Raw genomic sequence first — 23,205 nt, forward strand, 5'->3', positions numbered from 1 at the left:
AAACAAAACTGATAGAATACAGTACCAAAAGACCAGAATTACAAGAGATACTAAAGGGAGTACTGCAGCCTGAAAGGGAAACACAAGGGTGAGAGACTTGGAGAAGATTGTAGAAATGAAGATTATTAGAAAGGGTAAATTAAAGGGTGAAAAGATAGGCAATATTACAACATGACAACAGAAAGCCAAAGTCAAAACGGATGAAGTAAGTAATGCCTTTACAGTAATAACACTGAATGTTAATGGCTAGAATTCCCAAATCAAAAGGCATAGACTGATAGAATGGATTGAAAAATGAGACATTTATATGTTGTCTAAAAGAGACTCACCTCAAACACAAGGATACAACCAGATTAACACTGAAAGTTTGGAAAAGATATTCCATAAAAATAACAACCAAAAAAGGGCTGGAGTAGTGATACTAATATTGGACAAAATGGATTTTAAATGGAAAACTATTATAAGGGATGAAGAAGGTCATTACATGTTAATAAAAGGGGCAATTCATCAAGAAGAAATAACTATACTAAATATTTATGCAACTAGCCTCTATTCTCCAAGATACATGAGGTACATACTGGCAAAGCTGAAGTGAGAAATAGACGTCTCTACAATAGTATTTGTTGACTTCTATAAACCACTTTCAGTATTGGATAGAACATCTGGACAGAGGATAATCAAAGAAACAGAAAGCTTGAATAATATGATAAATGAGCAAGACCCAACAGACATCTATAGAGTATTGCCCCCCAAAAGAGCAGGATATACTTTCTTTTCAAGTGCCCGTGGATGCCTCTCCAGGATAGAATGTATCAAGCATAATCCAATATCTATTTTTGGAATTCATAAACAATATCAAACTGCTATATAGACCATATGCTGGCTTATAAGAAAATCTCAATAAATTTAAAAAGATTGAAACTATACAAAACATTTTCTCTGATCATATTGAAATGAAGCTGGAAATCAATAATGGACTGAAAAAGGGAAAATTCATAAATATATGAAGATTAAAAAACACACTCTTAATGTGTAAAACAAGAAATTGCAAGAGAATTCAGCAAATATCTTCAGATGAATGAAAATAAGAGCACAAAATATCAAAACCTATAGGAAACTACAAAAGCAATACTGAGAGGGAAATTTATAGCCCTTAATGCTTATGTTAAAAAAGAACGAAGAGCTAAAGTTGAAGACCTAACGCTACACCTAGAGAAACTAGAAAAAGAACAGGAAACTAATCCCAAGCCAAGAAAAGGTAAGAAATAGTAAAGATCAGAACATAAATAAATGAAATCAAGAACAAAATTTTTTTAAAAAAATAGAATCAACAAAACCAAAAGTTGGTTATTTGAGAAGACCAACAAAATCAGCAAACACATAGCTAGACTGACAAAGAAAAAAAGAGAGAAAACACAAATAAATAAAATCAGAAATGATATTATCAGTGACTCTATGGAAATAGGAGTGAATCATAAAAGGATACTAAGAACAAATGTATACAAAAACTAGAAAATAAAATAAAATAAAAACCACCTTCACTGACCCTAAAAGAAATAAAAGACCTCAACAAACCAATCACGAGGGAAGATATTAAAACAGTCATCAAAAACCTCCCAAAGATAGAAAGTCTGGGACTAGACTAATGACAGGTGAATTCTACCAATCATTCAAAGATGACCTAATACCAAGCTTGCTCAAGCTTTTCTGAAAAATTGAACAGGAAAGAATTCTACCAAACTCATTCTATAAAGCCAATATCATTGTAATGCCAAAACCAGATAAAGATAGGAAAAAAGAAAAGTACAGACCAATATCTCTAATGAATACAGAAGCAAAAATCCTCAACAAAATACTTGCAGACAAAAGTACATTAAAAGAATTATACACCACAATCAAGTGGGTTTTATCCCAAGTGTGCAAGTGTGGTTTAACATAAGAAAATCAATTAGCATAATAAGTTACATTGATAATTTGAAGAAGAAAAATCCTATGATCCTCTGAATTAATGCAGAAAGGCATTTGACAAAATATAGCACCCTTTCTTGATAAAAACACTCTAGAAGATAGGAATAGAAGGAAACTTCCTCAATATAGTAAAGTGCATATATGAAAAACCTACAGCTAGCATTGTACTCAATGGTAAAGACTGAAAACTTCTCTACTGAGATCAGGAACAAGGCAAGCATGCTCACTGTCACCACTGTTATTCAATATTGTGATAGAAGTTCTAGCTAGAACAATTAGGCTAGACAAAGAAATAAGTAGCATCCAAATAGGAAAGGAAGAAGTAAAACTTTCACTATTCACTGATGACATACCTAATCCTATATCTAGGAAATTATGAAAAATCTACAACAAATCTACTAGAAACAACAGACAAGTTTAGCAAAGTGGTAGGATAAAAGATTAATATGCAAAAATCAATAGCATTTCTAAACACTACTGATGTGCAATCTGAGGAAAAAAGCAGAAAAAATACCATTTTTAATAGTGACTAACAATCAAATATTTAGGAATAAACTTAATCAAACACATAAAGGATGTGTATTCAGAAAAGTATAAAACATTGTTAAAAGAAACCTAAGGAGACTTAAATAAATGGAAGGACATACCGTGATCATGGATTGGAAGACTAAATATCATTGTCAATTCTATCCAACCTGATTTACAGATTCAATGCAATTCCAATAAAAATCCCAATAGGCTTCTTTTGCAGAAATAAAAAAGCCAATAATCAAATTTATTTGGAAGGGTAAGGGGCCCCGAATAGTCAAAAATGTCTCAAGAAAGAAGGATGAAATGGAGGACTCTCACTTACTGATTTTAAAGCATACCATTTAGCAACAGTGTAAAAACAGCATGGTACTGGCATAAGGACAGACAGATTGACTAATGGAACCAAATCAAGAACTCAGAAATCAATCCTCACATCTACAGCCAAGTGATATTTGGCAAAGCTGTTAAGCCCACCTAGCTGGGCCAGAACAGTCTCTTCAACAATTGGTGCTAAAAGAACTGGATAGCCATATGCTAGAGAAAGAAAGAAGACCCCTATCTAAAACCTTATACAAAATTAACTCAAAATATATCAAGGACCTAAATATAAAAACAACAACCTTATACAAAATTAACTCAAAATATATCAAGGACCTAAATATAAAAACAACAACCATAAAAGTTCTAGAAGAATATGTAGGAAAACATCTTCAAGATCTTGTGGTAGGTTCTTAAACCTGACACCCAAAGCATGAGCAACAACAATAAAAAATTGATGAAAGGAAACTCCCCAAAGTGCAACAGTTTTGCATCTCAAAGGACTTTGTCAAAAGGGTGAAAAGGCAGTCAGTTCAATGGGAGAAAATATTTGACTATCATATATCTGATAAGGGTTTAAATAGGAGATAATACAACTCAACAACAAAAAGATAAACTATCCAATTTAAAAAGGGCAAAAGACTTGAAATGACAATTGTCCAAAGAAGAAATACATGAAAAGTGTTCAACATCACAAGCGATTAGGGAAATGAAAATCAAAACTATAATGAAATATCGTGTTACACTTATTAAACTGGCTGCTATTAAAAAGTTGGAAAACTGTTAAGTGTTGGAGAGAATGTGGAGAGATAGGAACACTTATTCACTGTTGGTGGAATGTACTATGAAGGACTGTTTGAAAGTTCCTAAGAAAGTTGAATATAGGCTTGCCATGGGACCTGGCAATATCATTACTATATACATACCCAGAAGAACTGAGAACAGTGACACGAGGAGACATCTGCACACCAATGTTCATAGCAGTGTTATTCACGATAGCCAAAAGTTGGAAACAACCCAGGAGTCCACCAACTGAAGAATAGATAAACAAATTGTGGAGTATACACACAATGGAATATTATGCAGTAAGAGGAAATGAAGTCATGAAATATGACAACATGGATGAACCTGAAGGATATTATGTTGAGTGAAACAAGCCAGACATAAACGTACAAACACTGTATAATTGCACTATATGAACTAAATATATTATGTGCGTTACAAATATATTATGTGAAATATGAATACAGGTGAAATTGCATATCATATATAAGACTGTTTTTCTTCGAAGTTGAACAAATGTAGGTTAATATTACAAAAGGTTAATATCAGATTAGAAAAAGGCACTTTACTGAGTAAAGGAGACCAGACACAGAGTAATACATATTGTGTTACATGCATAATAGTATATGATTCCATTTACATAAAATGTAAATTTAAATCAATTTATAAAGATGAAATTAGATAGTGGTTATGAGGGCTGAAGAAGGAATGCTAAGTGGTGTGGAGTCTTTCTTTTTGGAGAATGAAATTGTTCTAAAATTTTTGATATGATGAATGTACAACACTGCGATTAAGCTAAAAGCCATTGATTACACACTTTGGATAGATCATATGTCATGTGAATAAACCTCAGTAAAACTGCTTAATAAATAAATAAGTAATTGTACAAGAATAGCCAGAATATGGCAAGAATATTCAGAATAGCAGCTATTTAGAGTAGGGGAAACAGAGAGTAGTAGGGGAAACAGAGAGATGCAGAAGTGAAGAATTTTCTTTGTCTGTTTTTTGTTTATTATTTTTATTATTGAAATAATGAAAATGCTCTAATAATGATTGAATTGATGAGCACAGAACTCTGTGATTATATCAAATACCGTTGATTGTGCACTTTGGATGAATTATATGTTTTATTGATATTTATCAATAAAAATTATATGTTTAAAAAATAAATAAAATAAAAGGATATTTAGTCTTTAAAAAAACTGTTAGAAATTGGGGAGAATATGCTGAGCGGGATCAATTCCTCATGCTCACTCTCAGCTACATTTCTAAGACTGGGAAATTTTGACCTGCAACATGATCAGTTTGAGAGGAAAATATTCTTAAAGAGTATTAATGGGTTAAAAAAAGAAGCCCAAATTGCCATTCTTCTCTAGCAGAGAACAAAGGATCAGGATGGGAACTAACCTGGAATGAAACAACTATCCTTTGATTCCTACTACACACCCCACAACATTCCCTCATACCAGAATATAATTCCCAATCTGTGGCCATTCCATCCTAAAACTCACCTCCCACAAGGAACTTGTGAAAATGGCCTGACTCAACACTTCACTTTTCTGTAGTGTCCCCTTTACTTTGATGAGTAAGTTTATATTGCACTGAATGTCCACTAGATATTACCTTGGTAGTTCTTGCTAATACTAGCTATAAATCCTATGGTCCTTAATCAGATTCTTGAGTGCTTCCATACCTGAAGAGTATTGAATGTGGCCCACAACAAGTAAGTGTTATAAAATCCAGAGCAATAGTGGAGAGTTTCTGGCTGCAGCTCTGAGGTACATTTCTTTGCAGGTGTTGTCATGCTGCTTCTCAGATGTTTCAACAGTGGCTTTGGTTCCTTGATGGCTGCACTATAATTGTTCCAATATAGTGCTTACAACATTACTGATTAGCCACTTGCAAGAGTATAAATCATAGCAAACACCTTTCTCAAACTAAAGAGATTTTGCAATATTAAGAGAAGTGACTTAACAGAAATGTCCAAGTTAGAATAAACACAACTGAACTACAGACTAGCAATGGCGTCACCAGTCTGTTACTAGTGGACATGGAAACAGAGTAGATGGTATTATAAATCTAGTAAATGCCAGTCAGAGCAAAGCAAATCATAATTTCAGCTTTAAGTGAAAGAATGTGTTATATTTTCTTCATTGCTAAAATTAACTCTGACCATAAATTAAGTATAAATTAGAGACATTAATAGCTAAAATATTTTTTCAGGGAGAAGGGGTCATTTAATTGGAGGAACATACTAAATAGAACTCCAGCTTCACACTAATTAATGAGTGACTGAGGTAATATATTTGAGCAGGCAGAATCCCAAATGTCTCATAAGTCAACAGTTCGACATAAACAATACTGTCTTGAATAGGGCCTTAAACACAGACAAAGTTCAAATTCTTTACATAGTATGCTTTTTTAGCCTGCACTCCATTTCAACTATCTTGAGCAAGGGAAGCTAGCTGGCATAAATTTCTCTTTGTTGATTCTGTGTTATAGCACAACTGTTCAACCATATTAATAACTTTGACAATATCCAAATCCACCTCATCAAATTTATCAAAGCACTAGAGCTTTGCAAAGCCAAATCTCCTTAATTGGGAGCTATTTCTTTGACACTGAGTTGTCCACCTAGATTTTGTAACCTCGTTTGCTTAGTTAATGAGAATGGCATGCTACAGTAAATGGAATGCTTCTGAAAATTACAGTGGCAAATGTAACTGAGCTCTCTTTCCTAGGGACATTGTTCTGAAATCCAGGAAGGGCACCACTCATTAAATAGAAGGTAGTTTAGGGTTCATGAGAGTTTCCAGGACATACATTCTTACACAAATGAATGGTTAGACCAATATAAAGTTGGGCATAACTTAAGGGGTTATATAACCCCTTTTAATGTAATTCTGTTTTTGCTCACAGGTTAATGATGTAGTTGAAAACTGACTAGCCTGAAAATGGCAACTGAAATAACCTAAGCATCAGACAAGAACTTAGAGCTGAAGAGGCTGTGGAGTATTTGCTTAAAGCACAGGGTATTAAGAATTACTAAAAAACATACCAGGATAGTCATTTTCAGTCAGAAGTTTGTTGAGGTTCCTTGGGAGTATTTTGCAGGCAAAATTAGGCTTTAAGTGTCTGAAATTATGAACTTTTTCTCACATTAATTTACATGAGGATAAATAAATTTCTGAATGTACATCTAGGTTCTCTTGTGTCCCTAGACTACAATTTCAACTCTACCTCATCACAGCGCATTTCAACAGCCACCATCAGCAAATACTGAGGCCTCTAGGGGCCAGACATTGTCTAGGTGTTGCAGCTGACAGTCTTGTAGAGGAAATAGACAATAAACATTTTTAATTAGATTCAATAATCTCAGATGGCAAGTTCTGCAATGAAAAATAAAAGAAAATAATGAGTTAATGAGTGATGCGGTAAGAGGACAATACTATAAGTAGAGTGGTCAATAAAACCTTTTCTGAGCAGATGGAATTTAAGTAGAGAATTGAAGGATAAGAAGAAACAACCCAGTGAAGAAATGGGGGGAAGAGATTTCCTATCTGTGGAAAAGCCCTGAGTGTGTGTGAACTCTGCATTTTTGAAGAACAGCAAGAGGGTCAGTGAATACAAGACAAGAGTACAAGGAAAGAAGTTGAAGTTAAAGAGCTAATTTGATAACCAGTGGCCCAACCTTAATATTTACAGGTTGGATGGATATAATTTCTAACTCTTTATCTAGAACTTGGGAGGAGCAAAAATAGAGCTTCAAGGGCTCTGGGAGAGTAAATAGAACACCTTCCTCTGTGCTGTCCTAACATTAAGATTGTATTTTTTCTAGATGAGGGGTCAGCACATTTTCCCTTCTGGAGCAGGGTCTGGTAAAGGCTTTCGCAGGCTAGAAGGTCTTTGTTGCAACTATACAACCTTATTGTTGTAGTGCAAACGCAGCCCCAAACAATATGAAACTAAATGGGAGTGGCTATGTTCCAGGACCACTGTATTTACAGTAACAGGATTTGGCCTGTAGGTCACCATTTGCTGACGTCTGCTCTAAGATCTCTAAAGAATTATATTTCTAAGTAGTTCTTCTCTGTATCAAAAACATCACCTTTCTAATGTATTGTCTCTTTAAGAATACTTCACTAGGCTGTCTTTATTCTACCTCCACTAACTGGAAAAGAAATTCCCTTTGAAAGATTTATGTTCCAAACATTTAATACTTAATTTGTACATCCTCAACTCATACATGGTGTCAGGGAGTCTCCCACACTACGTTTTCATTATCTCACTTTCCCCATCATTCATACAGATTGCTTCTTAGTAATTTCACCCTTCTTTTCGAGACTCTTGTTACTAGGCAATAGACCATTAATGCTGCACATAGATCTTACTGAAGTCCTAGAGTAGGAGGCTTAATGAAGCTACAGGACACAAAATAATTACCAGTAGAATACATTTTTCCTAAATCCCTTATGGTATGATCAACAATTTAATGGTAAGTTATTTCCATATATGCTACATCTTAGGGGAGGTATTAATAAGATTGTAGCATTTTAAAAATTCACTATGTCAAAAAAGGATTATGTGTTTGTTGTAGCCAAAATACACAAAAAGGGATGAAATTCCATTTTTTAAAATAATGATTGGGTCTTGAGCTATTAATATAAAGAAGTGTATAACTTCATGCGTGGGTGTTAGGCCACAATCTATCTATAAAGTGCTACTGTTTATTGCTTCAAAATTCCACTTCTCTTTGCCCTCTTCTTTTCATTTTCTTAGTCCCTAACTTAGATCAGGCTCTTACCTCTATATGCTTAGTCTACAAATGTCTCTTTGTTTAACTCTAGGTCTCTTATTTCTAATTTAACCCATCTTACCCAAATCCCTAGAACAATCCCCAAATAGTATTTTCATTGTGGAATAACTTTTCTTAAAAATTTTAAAGAAGTCTGGAAATCTCTAAAAGATAACCATTTTTTATTGATTCCTTACTCTCCCACTGGCACCAACTTTGTACCATCTCAGTGAACCAAAATTTCCCTCAATGAACCAAAATCACTACCCAGATCTCGTACTTATGCCAATCCTTCTGCTTGGTACAACATTACTGTTTCTAATGAACAAATCCTTCCTTGGTTTTCCAATCCCAGGCCCAGTGAAGCCTTTCCCCAACCTTGCCAAGCAGTAAGTCACTCTCCTGCATAACATATCCTGCATAACGTTGGCTGGTTCAGGATGACTACACTGTATTGCAATTATGTGTTCAGTTATCTGTCTCAACCAACTCAACTGTTCATTCTCATAAGTAATAGGATCACGTTCATATCCATCTCTTTTTTCTTATTGCCTGGCTCATAGCAAGTACTCACTCTGTAACTTTTGAATAAATTAACACATTAATCTGCAAAAATCCTTCAATTGCATCAAATATTTATGTTCAATCTCAATCCTTTGCAGACATCAACTACTTTTTCTAATCCAACGAGTGTTAGTTCCAGAATTAAAATTGATTTAAAAGGTTCCCTCTGGATATTCTAACTCAGGACAACTGAGGGAATGGTCTAAGAATCCACCTTTTTTCTTACTATCTTGAGGATTTTGTGGAAGATGGTCCCTAGACCACAGTCCAAGAACGATGGCACTAAAGTATCACTGATAATACCAGACAGTAAGCCTAGAGCTGGAGTAGCTGCCAGCAAAAGAGCAACATTACATGTTTTGAGGCATCATGGTCTTTTAATATGGTTAATTTAAGGTATGAATATACGAATGATACATAATTTTTACTCCAATTTTATCACTGATTTATCTTTTAAAAGAGGGTTTTTAACTGAAAACATTGGTTGAGTTACATTCTATAAAAGAAGACACAATACATGAGAGAGAGAAGAAGGCAGTATTCGAAGAAATGCAACCACTCCAACAGATAATATTTGACTAAAATTAATGGTTTAGCTCTGATTTTTCTAGCAACTTACAGGAAAAAACTTTTGATTCTATTTTCTGTCTTAGATTCAAAGGCTTCCAAAGCTACATTCTAAATAGTTAGCATTTGCCTTAGTATAGCTTTCCATTAAAGTCTTTGCAAAGGAATTTTGATCTAGTTATTTACTATTTATGATAATAGAGCTTTTTTTCCTTCCATAGTTCTTTAGCATATGCTGCTGCCAATTTCCTATAGCAAGCTCTAGGAACAAAATTGATTCCATCTCTAGAAAGTGGGCTCTCAGTAATTTGTGCCATATAGACAATCCAACTTCTTAAAATTGCCAACAGTGTCACTAGTAGAAACCAGCCTCTTTCCAAAAGGAATCAGTGTTTTTCAATTGAGATCTAACCAATGGACCAGTTCTCTGGAAGAATAAGAATATATCGGGAAACGGACTTGTGGCATCCGTCTACCACATGGGAGGTCCGCGGTTCAAACCCGGGGCCTCCTTGACCCGCGTGGAGCTGGCCCATGCGCAGTGCTGATGCGCGCAAGGAGTGCCCTGCCACGCAGGGGTGTCCCCCGTGTAGGGGAGCCCCACGCGCAAGGAGTGCACCCATAAGGAGAGCCGCCCAGCGGAAGGAGGGAGCAGCCTGCCGAGGAATGGCGCCACCCACACTTCCCGTGCTGCTGACGACAACAGTAGCGGACAAAAGAAACAAGACGCAGCAAAAAGACACAGAAAAAAAAAAAAAAAAAACAGACAACCGGGGGAGGGGAGGGGAATTAAATAAATAAATAAATAAATCTTTAAAAAAAAAAAAGAATATATCTTTTGCTTTAAGGAAAAAAATGAGATGTTTAAGTATAAAATAAAGTTTGTGAAACACACCTATTGGTGCTTTCCAAATACCAAATCATATTAACATTTTCATTGACTCAAAGGAAAATGAGAATAAGGCCCTCAAATGAGGCACCAATTACTTCCTACTGACAATACCACCTCTAGAACAGAGCAAACCCAAACCAAAAATGAAGTCCCTCCTATCACTGTAGGACTGTTTCATTACCACTTCAATTGCTGTGCCTTTACAATGTGCACTATTCTTAAATCACTTTAGGAATTCTTCTTTTATGAATGGTTGGCCTAAATTAGATAACCAAGGATTCAGTGTTGAAGTCTTTGGTCAACACTAATACATACAAACATATTTATAAGACCCAGAATGCAAATTCTAACACTGACACCTCGAGCTGTCTGTCCTGGAATCTCTGAGTATGTCTTCTCCCGTAAACAAAGCTTTGGGTATGAGCAGCTCTCCCAGATCCACCTCTTCAGGCTGACTGGTTTAGAATTACAGATTCGCTCGTGTCTTCACCTGGAATTGGAAAAGGTGTCCAGAAAGAAAACTGCCTATGGCACAGAAAATGCAGCTGATGAGCTATCTATTCATAAGGTACTCGTTAATAGGGGAATTGAGCTATCCGTTTGTTGGGAGCAGTCAAAATGAGTACATACCGAACTCAGCAGAGCCAGCAGCACGGCTGCCAGAGAGGAGCCAAGTTTCTCATTTGAGTAAACTATAATTAGTTCACCACAACATGGCGGGTCCCACATCATGGCAGAACTCAAATCTGCCCTGTCACTTCCTTGTTCTTCTCCCTCCCTGCTCCTTTGTTCTCCGTTTCCCGCCACTGCCCAGACTGATAAGATAGTGCGTAGGCAGGAGCAAGACGTAAAACTGAAGTCCGCCTTCTACCTCAGCAACAGAAGTAGCCAATCCCTAGCCTCCACCACCTCACTCCCTACTCCTCCCCTTCCCAAGAGTATATATGCTTTGTTCCCCTTAATAAAATTGCAGCTTGATCAGAACCCTGTCTTGCTGTCATTCTTTGTGTCTCTTGTCCCACCATTCTTTCTCGGCAGGTTTCGAGCCCTCGTTGCCGTCCCGCGGGCCGGGGCATCCGTTAATAAATAGATAAAAATCGAAAGATATTTTTTATTATTATTTCTTTATAGTCTATCTTATTCTAAAAATAATTTAAAACAGCAAGGAACTATTGCTTGTTAAGCTCTTATATGCCATGCACTGGGTTTCAGTACTTTGTGTATTACCTCACTTACCCTAGCAACTTGTTTTAAAATGCTTTTAATCCCCATTTCACAGATGCTGGCATAAAGGCTGCTTGAGATGACTCTGCCCAATTTTCACAGTGGCAATGTCAGGACTGATACCCACATCTGCTAGAATTCAGCACGTTACACGACAAGGCTTTTAAAACATCTGAGAACTGTATGTAGGAGCCCTGGATAAACCTATTTCCTGTGGTCTGAAGCTGATTCCAGAATCAGAAATGTAAAATAAGGGACTGAAATTATTTGTTATGAACCAACTCTGGCAAGGGTGCAATTATTCAAAGTATTTTGGATTTTTTTTTTCTTTTTTATCCAAATGCCTTCAAAGACAATGAATAAGCCATGTAGCCAAAAGCCACTCTCATTACTTTACAATCAAACTTAAATTTTCCTTGTTTTAATGCCAAATAGTATACTTCAAGTTGAATATACATTTTATTCCCCTAAGAGTTGAGTCTAAATTCCTTCTAGCTATTTCCACAAATGTAATCCACCACCAGAGGAAAAGATTTGTCAATATTGAAGATATTCAAAAGTAAGTACCAATAGGCTATGATTGTGACTGCAAACAAGAAGAGCTCTGAAATGACTTAAACAGTAACAGTATCAATGGAATAAGTAATTAGCATTTAGATATGAAAAATTTGAAGGATGATATTTATTTAAATATAAAGGGTCTGGTTTTTTGGTTTTTTAAAAAACATGTTACGTTTAATATAATAATGAGCTATTGATTTCACAACTTTAATACAAAGTTAAATTCAAATGTGAAATATATATATGGTCTTTAAAGGTCTAGTGGAATAATAGCACAATTGTAAGGATAATCAAAGTTTGAGAATGAGAGAGTAAGAGAGCAAGAAAGAGAGAGAAGTATTATTCATTATAATAATTTTTTATTATAATTTTGCCTTTGAAACATTTGCTTTTGTGACTAACAAATCTTGACTTCCATGTTGATAAAAACAAATATCTGCTCTTATAGACCATAAATAGATACTAAGTTACGAATTTATCCCTTGATAGTTGCAATTTTTGATCCTAAAAGTATGAGAATTTTAGCTGAAATGGTAGTGATGATAATGGAGAAGAGAAACCCATGATGTGTATACTTGTGCAACTTCTGGCCCTACCAATACCCAGGTACCTCTGCAGTGAGACCTCTTCTGATTCCTAAGAAAGTCACTAATAATCGAACAAAGAATTTTTTCCCATCTAGTCCACAGTTAGCCTGGCAATTATTCTCAACATAGCTTGCACTGTTAAGAGATTCATTTTGGCAGTAAGATGAAGCCCATTTCCTATCCCAGGAGATTTACCATAAAGATGAAGTGGGCATCCCTAGGTGATTTAGTTTATCAATTTCCAGTCCCAACCACCGCCATGTGTGAACCAATTCAGAGAGACATTGTAATATATCCCATCCCAAGAGGAAGAACTAGGGCAAAGCAGGAAGCATTTATTGAATGCTTGCTACATTTAGGAAGAAATGTTACGTGTTAGTAAAACATTCTGAGCTAGAGATTATATTTCTGGCTTTAGAGATGAGGAAACTCAGGTACAAAGAAGCTAAGTAACTTATCCCAGGTAACAAGTGTGGTGGGTGCCTGTAATAACCAAGATTTAATTTAAAGTTTAGCAGACTCCAAAGCTTATACTCTCTTCCCCTACCTGTGCTATTGCTAAAATTTGGAAGGTTTCCCATGCTGTTTCTTCTTAATACTTGTCCTTCAAGTAAGAAAATCACCTATAACCAGCTACCTCTAGCTACAACCCAGGCTTATTTTTCTCTTTATTTTTAAAGGAGCTTTAGATTACATAAATGTTTCATAGAAAATATAAGGGATTCCTATATACTCTACGCCTTCCCCCTCAAACATTGCTACTAAGCATGGTCTCTAGTTTACATTATGTTTTACTCTTTGTCCCATTCAACTTTATAGGTTTTGACAAAATGTATAATGGCTCAGATCCATCATTGTAATATCATGTAGAACAATTCCAATGTCTCAATAATGCTCCTTGTTATATCTATTCTTCCTTCTCCATCCCCTCAGAACCTCTGGTGACCACTGTCTTTATACCAGTGTTACAAGTTCTTCCATTACTAGAATAATAATAAGTCTACTTTAGTCCATAGTTGCAGTGTCCACCCGGCCCTGCCATGTTTGTTCATTCCTTTATCTTGAGGATTTGAGGATGGTGATGCCCACTCTATTTCTGACTAAGAGGGGGCTTAGATCCCATGGGGTAGGTGGATAGAAGAACTGCCTTGCTTGCAGTTTTATTTACTCTGTTTTGTGGGGATAGGCATTGTCCATTAGCAACCTCTTGTTAGTTGTCCTGGGTGAGTCTGATTAACTGGAGAGTAGGTGTTGGTTGTAATTCTGCTAAGATTCAGGGCTTACCCAGCATATGAACAGCTGGAAGCTTTAAGCCTCTACGACATAAATTATAACCTATAGGTTGTTTATAGGTTCAAATAAATGGGATAGAAGAACCATGCGTAGGAAAATTATAAATGAGTTGAACTCTGATACATTGTATAATATATTCCAAAGTAAGGCCCACTGATCGTGTGCTGATTTCTTGAGACGTCTACCCTGCCTATAGTGTTTAGATGTCTCTAGAGCCCCCCCATCTAGATGTCTCTGGGGCACCCCTACTTGAGGCACTGCTTAGTGTGACAGACAGTGAGTCCCTCCCCTACTGAGATGTGCATAAGTCTAACCTCTGAAATGACCTTCCAACTCACTTTGAAATCACTTAGCCATAAAAACTCATTTGCATTTAATATTTCCCCCTTTTGGGCTAGGTCTTACTCCAAACGCATCATTAGTTTGTTCCAAGCTTATTTTTAATGTTGCATCTTGTAAAGAAAATATACTCACAATAATTTCTATCATGAGTTGCATATTGACTTCTTAACTCAAATAGCATCTTCTTTAGCTTGAATATACAGATTCACAGATGCTGGTCTCTAATCCTTGGCTATCTAATAATGTTAGTATAAATATTTTTACTTAACTGAAAAATAGAAAGCCAATTTCCCAAATACTCATTCATTAACTATTAAAATGAAGATAACATTTACCTCATAAATAACTATTGTGAAAATTAAATGTTATAACAAAAGTCTCAAAAGCAATAATATCAATTCAATAAAAGAGGCTTCTTTTCCATAACCAATATTAATAATAACTAGATCAAATAATATCTAGCTCCTTGATTTTAAATGATCAACAAATTTATTCCTAGGTTAAAATTTTGTTCTGGTTTGGTTTTATTTGGTTTGATTGGTTAAAACGTGTAATACATTTACAATGTTTGAATGAGTGAAGAGTTTCTATTTGTACTAATGAAAAAGTAGGTGTAATGGATAGCAATGATGATAGCCCAATATTGTGAAAATAATCAATTCTCTGAACGTAGTATTGTACACTTGAATGTGGTTAAAATGAGATATGTGGAGTTATATATTTATTACAATAAAAAGGTTTTTCTTAAGTTTAAAGATACAACATAGCATATGTGAAAAGTTCCCCTTCCACCAATTCCTGACCATCCAGTTCCTCCCCAGAAGGAACCAATATGCACTTTTATATTGAAAAAAAAATTACAACAATTCATATTCCCATCACCAATGAATGGGACCTGGTTCTTCACACCCTACCAAGCCAACAGATTAAAAAACGTTTCATCCTTGTCAATCATATGGTTGAGAAAAATAGTATCTCAGTGAAGTTTCTCTTTTTTTTTTTTTTTTTTTTTTAGTTAGTTTCCCCCCATTTATTGGGAAATGGAGGGAAAGAACAGAGGTTGCTGAGAAATGGGGAAGGATGGAAATATACACCAAGATTTGATGCAGGCTTCTCTAGGCAGAGAGAGTGGCTTTGGCCTTAGTGCAGTTTCATTTTGCATCTCTCATTAGGAGGGAGATTAGACACCTTTGGGTGAGTTTAAGAGTTGCTTACCCTTTATCTTGTATACACTGTTGTTCATATTCTTTGCTCATTTTTCTGAGTTGATCTTATGTTGATTATAGCAGCTTGATATAGTTATGAATTCTAAAAGTAGATATTAGATTATATTTGTAAACTGAACTGTACCTGGGCATGCTGGGCATGATTAAATTATGATTAGGGATTTGATTGGGCCATGTCAGTAGGGCATTGAGTCCCCTATTGGGTGGAGACTCACAGATAAAAGGCATGGCAAAGGACAGAGTTGGAGCTTTTCGGTGTTGAAGGTTTTTGATGCTAGAGTTTTGATGTTGGAGTTTAATGCTGAAGTCTTAAGGTGGAGCCCAGGAAGTAACCACACAGAGGAAAGAGAAGCAAGCCCCAGAAAGAGAGGAACCCTGAGCTCAGAGAGAAGCAAGCCCTGGGAAGAGAAGAACCCAGGAAGCCTGAACCCTCACAGACTTTGGCAGCCATCTTGCTCCAACACATGGCGGTAGACTTTGGTGAGGGAAGTAACTTATGCTTTATGGCCTGGTATCTGTAAGGTCCTACCCCAAATAAATACCCTTTATGAAAGTCAACAGACTTCTGGTATTTTGCATCAGCACCCGTTTGGCTTACTAATACATTGATTTATAAATGCTCCTACATATTAAAGAAACAAACTCTTTAATATGAGTTGCAAATACGTTTCCCAGTTTGTTGTTTGATTTTGACTTTGTTTTTGTTTCCATGTAGTAGAATTTATTAATCTTTTCTTCATCCCTTTTCATTATGACATATAAAAATTTCTCTTATCCAAACTTATTTAAAACCCCAGTATTTCCTCCAAATATTTCATATTTCTGTGTCTATAGTCTAGAATTTATTGTGGCGTAAAAAGTGAAATGGTAACTGGCTTTTTCTTTTCCCTAGAAAACTTGTTAGGTACTCAACAATATTTACCAAATATTCATTTTCCCCATTGATTCCCAATACACCTTTATTATATACTTAATTCTTATATCAACTTGAGTCTGTACCTCTATGTACCATTTTTTTCCATTGATCTTGCTATCTATATGTCTTAAAATAATGTTTCAATACTTAGTGAGGCTAGATCTCTCCCATTGCCCTTTTTATCAGAATTTCCCTGGCAATGCATAGGCTATTTTAGGAAAATTGGATAGTTTCATGATACTGAGTCCTCTTATGCAAAAAACAAACACAAAAATAAACAAACAAAACTACATGCCATGGCTTTCTCTTTTCATGTCTTTTTGTACCTTGCAATTTAAAAATTTTTCCTCTTGTAAATCTTACATTTTGTCTCTATTTGTTATTTTATTTTTTGTTGCTATGGAAAATGGTGAATTTTCCTCAACAAAATATTCTAAGTGGTTATAATTTGCAAATATACAAAGCTATTGATACATATGTATTAATTGCACACCATCCACTTACTGAATTTTTATTGTTATTTCAATAGTTTTTCTTGACTTGTTTCATGTTTTCCATGTCGATGATGATAGCAAAACAAACAATGATAATTTCACCTCATCCTTTTCAAATTTCATGTCTCTAATTTCTCTTTGTCTAGTTGCATTGGCTGATATCCCCAAATAGACTTTAGTAGTTCTGATAGTGCAAATCCTTCCCTGTCCCAAGGGTTTATAGAGAAACACTATTACCTCACCAAGCAAAGAACTGATATCAGCTTTGGGGATGAGAGAGAAATTTTTTAATCATTAAGAATAAGTTACTTAAAGTTTTAAACCAAGAATGTATATGGGCTTTTTTAATGGCTTTATTAAAATATAATTCACATACCATACCACTCACCAATGTTGTACAATTCAGTCGTTTTAGTATATTCACAGTTGTGCAACCACACAGCAATCTAATTTTAGACATTTTGATCACCTCAAACCACTGCTATCTTCAGGCCCAAGACAACTACTAATCTGCCTTCTGTATCTATAGATTTGCCTATTCTAGATGTTTCATATGAATAGAATCATGCAGTGTGGTCTTTTGTAACTGTCTTATATTGACTTTTACTATGCTTTTTCAGTAAGTATTGAGGTGCATATAAGATTTGCCTTAGATCTGTTACTAAGTTGAATTATATTCATGTATTTTATAATAAAGAACCAACTTCACATTCTCATAATGATCTCTTTTAAATGACTAATGAATTTTCTTTGCCAAAAATTTACTTTGGATTTTTACACCAATATTGTATTGGCATATTTTCTTTTGTGCTACTTTTTGTTAGAATTTGCTAACAATGTTATTTATATTTAATAGAATAAATTTATAAGGTTTCTTTCCTTACCTAGGTTCTCAAACAATTTAAACAGAATTGGGACATTTCCTTATGAAACCACCTGGGCAGAGTCCTTTTAGAGGAGTAGCTCTTTAACAACTTTATTTCTATGTTAAACTAGTCTCAAACTTTTTTCTCTTCCCTAGAATCTGTTCTAGCAAATTTTGTTTTCCTAGAAAACTACCCATTTCAAAATATGTCAAATATATTTGCATGGAGATTAACAAAATGGACTCCTGTGATTCATTTAATTTCATCTACAATAGTGGTTATTTTCTTTTGTTTTTATTTGGGATGTTTGTGCTTTCTCCTTTTTTTCTCTATTTTATTTTTTGTTTTTCAAGACCCAACCATGGATACACAAATTTTTACTCTTTTTCAATTTTCTAATTTTCAATTTCCTACTTTTACCTTTATCAGTTCCTTATTTCTGTTTTTCTTTTAGTCTTTCTCTAATCCTTTAGCTGTGCTTAATTCATTTACTTTCATGTTTTCTTATTCATTAATATGAGTATAATTCTATGATTTATCTTCTGGCCCTTACTTTAGTGGTAAATCCTATTTATTCTTATGAAGTATTTTCATTATCAATATGCTCTGTTTCATGTTTTTTAGTTGATTAAGAGAAAACTACTAAATTTCTATGAAGTAGGGAATTGTTGATTGTCCGGTTTTATTAAGTTCTAATTTTATTGCATTTATATCATGCAATTTTGTCTATATTATTTTACTTTATTATACTCTTTGAGATTTTCTTCAAGGCCTACAAACTTGGTCATTCATTTTGACTATCCCCTTGGTAGATGAAAAGAAAGTATATTCTCTATTTTTAAGATTAATAAGTTCAATATATAACAACTATATCTATCTTATGAATCTCCCTTAAAATCAGGTTTTCTATATCTTTTCTTATTTTTGTCCACCTGATTTATTTTGGACTGAAAATGCTGACTTTGTCTTTTATTACTAATGTTTCTCACTCTTTCACCTTATCAATCTCTAGCATTTCCTTTGTAATGTTGAATCTATGCTCTGTAGTGCATAGAATTCACAACTATTGGATCTTTATTGGGAATCACACCCATTAGTTTATTGATTACTTTCTTTGGCATGTATATTTTTGCTTAGTTAAATAAACCCAATTCTCATTGTTAATCTGTTTGCCATAATTTTTCTCTCACCACTAAGAAAATTTAAGTTCATGCTCTCATAGTTTCTTCAAGAAAGATTGATGAGAACCTGAGTAGCAGTTTGTCTGAATATAAAATTCTTGGGACACATTTCCTTTCCTTAGGGACTTATAGGAATTGTTTTGTTACTATCAAATGCTACTGGGCAACAATCTGAGAACAGTATGATTTTTTTCCATGTATAAGTGACTCGATTTTATTACTTGTCTTCCCAAATGTTTTTTTTTTCCTTTTCTTTAGCATTTCTTAAGGTTACAAAGCTATGCCTTAATGTTTCCTTTTTATTAGTTGTCATAGGTAAAACTGATGTGCCAAATAGACTCAATACATAATAGCTCAAAAAAATACAGAAATATAATTCTTGTTCATGGGATAGATATTCTAGGTTAAAATTTGGGGGACTACTAAACTGCATATTCTTTCAGACTCATGATAGTGCTGCCTTCATTGACAAATGGTTTCTAGGTCACCTTGGTCAGTTTAATCACAGTATCAGCACAAAGTGCTATTCATAGGTTGTTGGATGGGTCACATTTGAAAGTGGGACCCATCACTTTTGTTCACATTCCGTTGACCAGAACCCAATCACATGGTGTAAGGGATGCTAGAAAATGTGTTGGGAGCCCAGGAAGATAAAAAAGAAAGCTTTGGTGGACAATAGCAGTCTCTACCACAATCTTCTCCTCTGATCACCACATAACCATGCAGATACATGGTGTACTTACCACACATGAAACACATTTATCCCCCTCCCCAAGGAAGGAAAAAACAACATATCATCAAGTTACCACATCCAACGAAAAGCTCAAGATTTTGATGTGATTTAATTCCTCTCCACCAGGCCAAGTGGTTCCCTAAGAATTAGCTGCCCTTCCCTCTGCAAAACAATATCCAATATACAATGGTGGATCACAAAGAAGATATGCACAATTAAAATCCCCATACAGAAAATGAAATAATGAGAAAAACAGTCATAGCAGTGATGGATTCCAGGTGGGCAAGCATTATGATGTTTTTTAATAGCAGAACTAGACATTTCTCAAATAGACCTTGGACTTGCTCTCTGTGTGGAAATTACTTGTCTGCTGTTTTCCAGAGACTCTAGTCCCACCTACTGGAAAATTCTTGCCTCTTATCCCTGACCACATCTTAAGGGAGCATTGGGAATATGACCTCCCTGGAAGCCATACAGTAGAAGTGACATTTGTTACTTCCACATCCCAGGGAAAAAACCTTCCTAGTAGACTTCTTCATGTTTGTCAGCCTTTTCTGTGGGCTAGAACTACGATATGAGGTCCAGAGAAAAGGATCAATACTAGCATTAACTAGACATATAAGTTAGTAGTCTTTGATGGAACTATTAGCCTGGGATGCTGAATGACTCTAGAGAGGATAAATAATTCTTCATTAACCTGAAACATCTGGCTTGGGCAATTAAATTTAAAAAAAACATTTTAATGTTTTGATCTCTTATATTTTCAATGTATTTGTTATAGTGATCTAGCCTTCAGTAATTAAAACAAAAGTTAATAACAGTAATGGGGTAATGTCATAACAATGACTAAAATATGTACATTAGTTTAGTGATTGGAGAATTTATATTAAGAAAACAGGCTTTGCAGGATGGAAAACTGAAGACCCATGTTATGCTATGGCAACTGATAAGGTAAAACCATCACCTGCAATACCTGGAAGGCAGTTCATATACTCAATACTATTGGGAAAAAATAAGGCACATAACCACTTCAAAAGTGTGCAGGGAAATATAATCTAGTTCTGTGCCTAGGAGTAGGAAGAATAAATTTTGGTGGAAACCTAGAAGTTTCTGCCACACTAATTCTATATCAGTTTTTTCTGAGACTTGGTATTCCCTTTCAGTCTGTTTTTTAATTCTTTTGTTAATGAAAATTTTCTGGGAAATATTTAAATATTTTCTTCTTTAGGAATTAAATTAAACTTGTGTTTAATTTTCTTTGAGCACGTTCCATATGTAACTATCTCTCCAACCATTTTCAACTTTGTATTAATTTCCATTTCATTCAGCCTTATTTCTTAATTCATATCCTCTATCCCTTGCTGTGTTTTCAGCAGTGTATTCTCCCTTGTCACTTTCAATTTATTTGTGTAATGGGTTTTTTTTCACTTATTCCTAAAATATGTCCTGTCTGTCATATTCCATCTCCTGTTCTTTCAACTTCATGCTCTAGCTTACCAAGGAAATCTCTTCATTAAATTTCTTTTGTAATTTATGATGAAATGTTGAGCATCGTGTTTCCAGTCAGGTTTTTAATCTAACATTTATTTTCCTATTCATTTTCTCCTTTTTCTTTTTTTTTTCTTTTTTCGTTTTTCTTTTTTAATAAATTTTTTATACTTTTTAAAAGATACATAGATTATACAAAATGTTACCTTAAAAAATACAAGAGGATCCCATATACCCCCACTCCAAGTTTTGGTTGCTTTCTTTTTGGATCTCCCATCTTCCAACTTTTAATGAGGTAAGATTTTACTAAACCAGCTAATTTGTTTTGTTTTGTTTTCATTTTAAATTTTATTGAATGTTGCACAATGTAGCGTGTTGGTGGAGGAATGTTGTTTGGGAATTCCACACATGTATATGATAGTTTTGTAATTCCACAACTTCTCTAATAGTGGACTTGCTGGTATTCGTCTATAGAACTGTCATGACTCTAGCAATGGAAGTAATTGTATCATTGATGCAGGGACGGTGGCCCTGGGAGTTGCCGAGGACAGGGAGAGAGAGGAAGAGGTGTGATATGGAGCATTTTCTGGACTTGGAGTTGTCTTGAATGGTATTGCAGGGGCAGATGCAGGACATTGTATATCCTGCCATAACCCACTGGATGGACTTGGGGAGAGTGTGAACTACAATGTAAACTATGGTCCATGTGGTGTGGCAGTGCTCCAGGGTGTATTCACCAAATGCAGTGAATATGCCTTACAGATGAAAGGGGATGTTAATGTGGGAGAAGCGAGGAGGAGTGGATATATTGGAATCTCTTACATTTTTTAACATAATGTTTTGTGTAATCTATTTATCTTTTTTTAAAAAGACAATAATAAAAAAATAAAAACAAACAAGCAAAAATCAATGATAGATCCTTAAAAAAAATAAAATAATGATTGATGTGAATACAAACTATGTAGTGATATCAAATACCCCTGATTGCACACTTTGGATAAATTGTATGCTTTACTAATATGTATCAATAATATTGATTTGTTTAAAAAAATAGGGCAGGTTGGGGGAAAATACACCAAATATAAGATATGGACTGTAGTTAGTAGCAATACTTTGATGATGATCTTGCATAGTTTGTAGCAAATATATCACAACAAGTTGTTGGTGGAGGGGTGGTGTATGGGACCCTTGTATGATGTTAAGCATGTTTATTTTGTAAATTCACAAATTTACTATACACTTGCTGTTTCTATATGTGAATGTATGAATGATATACTTCTATAAAAATGTAAAATTAAAAATAAATTTATTGAAGTTATCACTCATACATAAACATACATAAACAAAAGTCATGAACTTATATAAAAAACATGCATAACATCACACAGAGTTCACATACCTCATCCCACTACCAATACTTTGCATTGTTGTGAAACATTTTTAACAAATGGTGAAAAAGCATCCTCAAAATATACCACTCACCAAAGTATCTTACCTTTGATGTATTTTCCCCCAGTCAATCCTGTTTTTTATATCTTCATACATGAACATAGATAAACAATAAATGTATATTAAAAGTTGTTAACTTACAAAATAAACATGGGTAACATAATACAGGGGTCCCATAAATCAACCCATCACCAACACCTTTCATTGTTGTGAGATATTTGTTACAAATTTTAAAAGAATATTGTCAGAATCTTATGTTAACTATAGTCCATATCTTACATTTGGTGTATTTTTCCTCCAAAACTTTATGACAGGGAATGTATAGACATTCTTTTTGTATTAGCTTTTCTTGGATCTCTTATTTTTTTAAAAAAATTCCTTTTTGTAAAATTGTCCTTATTTTATTCACTAAAACCTGGTTCAAAAC

Source organism: Dasypus novemcinctus, chromosome 16 (genome assembly GCF_030445035.2).
Source record: "Dasypus novemcinctus isolate mDasNov1 chromosome 16, mDasNov1.1.hap2, whole genome shotgun sequence".
Taxonomy (NCBI): Eukaryota; Metazoa; Chordata; class Mammalia; order Cingulata; family Dasypodidae; genus Dasypus; species Dasypus novemcinctus.